This window comes from Musca autumnalis, unplaced genomic scaffold (genome assembly GCF_047663935.1).
Source record: "Musca autumnalis isolate F117 unplaced genomic scaffold, ASM4766393v1 scaffold_3, whole genome shotgun sequence".
Lineage (NCBI taxonomy): Eukaryota > Metazoa > Arthropoda > Insecta > Diptera > Muscidae > Musca > Musca autumnalis.
Window position 1 is genome coordinate 37,417,377 of NW_027411866.1, and position 4,103 is coordinate 37,421,479.

Sequence of the window (4,103 nt, forward strand, 5' to 3'; positions counted from 1 at the left end):
TAGTATTTAGTAATTACGGAGCCTTCATAAGCTCCTATATCTGTGCCTTTTATAGAAAGACTTTTCTAGTCTGCTATATGAAGGCCTTTCGAGTCTAATCGTCTGTTCTATTTTCCTGTAGAAAAACTATTTTGTGATCTACTATAGCAAGATATTTTTGTTCTAATTCAAAAGTATTTGTGGTCTCCTATACGGTAGAAACTATATGGTAGAAACATATTTTGTTAGTCGTTTCATATTTTCTCTGCTCTTTCTTAGAAATTCCATTTTCCATTTCCTGTAGACAATATATTGTTACGGAATTAGGTTTAACTAATCTCCGTGTAGACGTTGTTTTATTCCCCGATACGAATTGTACCAAATAAAACAGGGTTCGTTTTAGATTACGTTTCTACAATGCTTTATTTACTTTATTACACTTATTCGGAACCGACTTTAATTACTAAGCACACAGCTTGTCTCTAGTTAGCAATCAGCTCTTCTTTAACCGATCTGTTCAGTTCAACGCTTAAAACACAACTAACTCGCCGTTGCTGATTCCACCTGTATTTATCCCAAAATCTCCCTGTTCGAGAGTTATCCAGAACATCTGGTAACACCTCGAATCTGTGCAACGAACACACAGACGCACATTCGCACTAAGCGAACAACCATACTCACATACATGGGCGAAGATCAATACAAGTTGACAAGCACACTAATGACGTAATTACAACAACAAACAAATGCAAGAAATACAAGAGTAGCAAACTAAACAATAATTACATGATTATGGCAAAACAAACAAAAGCACATTAATAAAAGGTAAAGTAAGAACTAGAATGATGAAGAGAATCCTACATGGTAGTTGTTGTTGCTTAAATAAAGTAACTGCGTAATAAAAACTTTACGTTACAATTCAAATTTTTAAATTAACGGAAATCAAACTAAATTAACTGAAACCTATCAGTTACATTTGTAACAATATTTTGTGATCTACTATGGCAAGACATTTTTCACCTACTATAGGAATACTTTTGGTCATCTCCGGAAAGATCTTTGTGGTCAACTATAGATGAATCTTTCGTTAGTCGTTTCTTCTTTTCTCTGCTCTTCTGTATTCTTAGAAAGACTTTTTCAGTCTTCTGTATCGAAATCCCAACTAATGTCTAATTAGTAATTAGAAAGCCTTCATAAGCTCGTATATGTTTGTCTTCTATAGAAAGACTTTTCTAGTCTGCTATACGAAGCTCTTTCGAGTCTAACCTGCCCCCATAGAGAAACGCTTATTGAAACGTAATAGAAAAATCTTTCGTAGGTCGTTTCCTCTTTTCTCTGCTCTTCTGTAGAAAAACATCTCCAGTATTTCTTAGAAAAAAGGTTTTCAATCTTCTATCTAAATCGAAATTTGGTCTAATGTAATTTGTACCTCTCGGGAAAGCTTTATAATCCGCTTTGGGTTGAAAGACTTTTCTAGTCTACTATAGGAAGGTCTTACGGGTCTAGCGTGGAATCAGCGTACGTAAAAATACTTTAAATAACTTTTCCAATCGTTTCGTTTCGTATTTTCAATAGGAACAATATAAAACGAAACATAACCCACGTTGGCCGAGCTCGCTGTTTAGTTTTGTTTTGTTTACATTCGTGAGTGCAAACAAAACGAAAAGCGAAAAGTACTCAACTCCACAAGAGCAGATAGAAAACAGAATAGTACTAAACACATGTGAATAAATCAAAAACGTTTGGTGGTTGATAAAATTCACTGTGGTATGCTGATTAGTGGTTGATAAAATTCACTGTGGTATGCTGATGCTAACTTATAGGGTTGTTAAGCAATCACATGTGTGTGTGCCTGAGTGTGTCATTGACAATACGCACGGGAAACGTTTCCCAAAAATACTTTTTGTTTCGGTGGTGAATGAAACAACTCGGCAAAGCATAGCCGAAGTTACAATTCAGCAATCGTACGGTTTCTATCTTTTTACATTGAAAAGTTTGTGTTTTTGTTTTGGTTGTGAGAATAAAACGATTCAGAGAAGCTGAAAAGTTTGTGGCTTTGTGTGATTGGTACGGGAATCGTTTTGTTTGTTTCCGTTCATTGCGTGGAATAGAGAAACACTTTTATCGGATAATTTCAATTCCTCTATTTTGATGTAGAAAAGCTTTCTAGATGATAAAGATCGACTTTTTAGTCTGTAAAAACTAATCAAGTTTTTTTTCTATGCTATCCTGTAGAAAAACCTCTGTAGTATTCTTGGAAAAACATTTTTCAGTCTTCTCTCGAGATCTATTCGAATGTAATTAGTTATAAGAAAGCCTTTGCCTTGTATAGAAAGACTTTTCTAGTCGGCTGTGGGAAGGCCTTTTGGGCCCAGCCTTCCCTAAAAAAGAAACACTTTTATTGGATATTTTAATTTCTTCTATTTTTTTAGATACTATGACAAGAAATTTTTCGTCTTCTAATCGTTTCTTCTTTTCTCTGCTCTGTCATACATCGAAATCCCAATCTAGTTTAATGTAAATAGTTCTCATGGGAAATCCTTTAAAAATTTCTTTGGGTAGAGCTTTGTCTTCTATAGAAAGATCTTTGTAGTCTGTTTGTAGTACGGCATTTCTACCTGTCATGAAAAGGTTTTTTAAGTATAACAGAGAATTACTTTTCGTATATATTGTCACCTCCTATTTTCGCTGGTCTCTTCTCTTCTTTTCTCTGCTCTTCTGTAGAAAATTCTTTTAGTTATTCTTTAGAAATATTTTTTTAGTCTACACTAGATATATAGTCTTCTGAAACTAGTGCCTCCTGGTAAAGCCTTCATAAGCTCCTTTGGATAGACCTGAAAATGACCATTCTGGTCCACAAGAGAAAGACTTTTCTGCACTACTAAAGCATGGCATCACTTTTCACTCTCTCTCTCTCTCTTCCTAATCTTCTGTTTCCCACGGAAAAAAAATGTTTCAAAAAACATCAATGGAAGAAGAAAATCTAAAAAGTTACGATACAGGGCCTAAAAATAACCGAAGACTAACGGGGATTAGTGATCTGCTGCGATTCAAACCTCGTCATCCGACGATTGTGAGCATAAATTAAAAAAGTTGTGCACTTCGTACGATTCACTATACAAATGCTCTCTTCGTGTTCATCAGTGTTTGTGAGCAAATCTCTCACAAATGTGGGCGTCTTAACATCTGTTTTCGATGGTACTATTACAAGCACAGAACCTTCAGGCAAACAAAAGAGCAGAGAAAAGAGAAGCTCTGGGGGATTTCAATCTTGACCCAAACATCAGCGAAAGTTGACGATTCAGATGCCGACAGAAATAGCTGTTGTAAATAGGATGTTCAGAAAACGGTGCACAAAGTGAGCGAAAGCATCTGAATGGGGCACAATGACACAAGTTCAAAAAGAAACAGACGGCTGAACAAAACAAAAACAGGGCAAGAACGTTTTCAAGGACATCAAAAACGCTCACTCCACTTCCATGGAAGCGGAGAAGAGGATAATATCTTCTGAAGAGCAGGGCATTGCGAAACCACCGCAGAAGAGAAGAAATTCCCGCCTTCAAATGCTTCGAATAAATGTTGTGAGAATGTTCCTAAAAAATGTTCGGGAAAATGTTTATATTTTTAGAGCGCATATAGTGTACATAGATCAGATAGAACACTTCCCCCCAAAAAAAAAGGGTGCCAAATTCAATCCAAATTTGCTCTGCAAAATTGTGTAGACGGCTTAACCCGGGTAGACTAAGCCCAACAAATTACAAAAAAAATGCATTTCACTAGGAAAACATAAGTGGGACCTTTCGAGGAACCAGTTCTATAATTCCACAGATTACAGGGTCCACGCAAAGAAAAGAGCTTCAAGAATTTTTTTACAAAGGGCTCGGAAATGAAAAGGATGAGATAGACCGTTGAGTCTTCTGAATAGACTGGGGATTCTGAAAGGAAATCCCAGAACATTCAGAAGAGGAAGATGACCGCGGAGGCAAGAAATGAGACGCCATCAGCGTACGTCAAATGGCAATACATGGACGGACTGGCTACGTAAAGACCATCTGTAAACCATTGACAAAAATAGAGGTCTACAGGGCTCACGCATAGGAAAGTGTTCCAAGAATCCATTGACA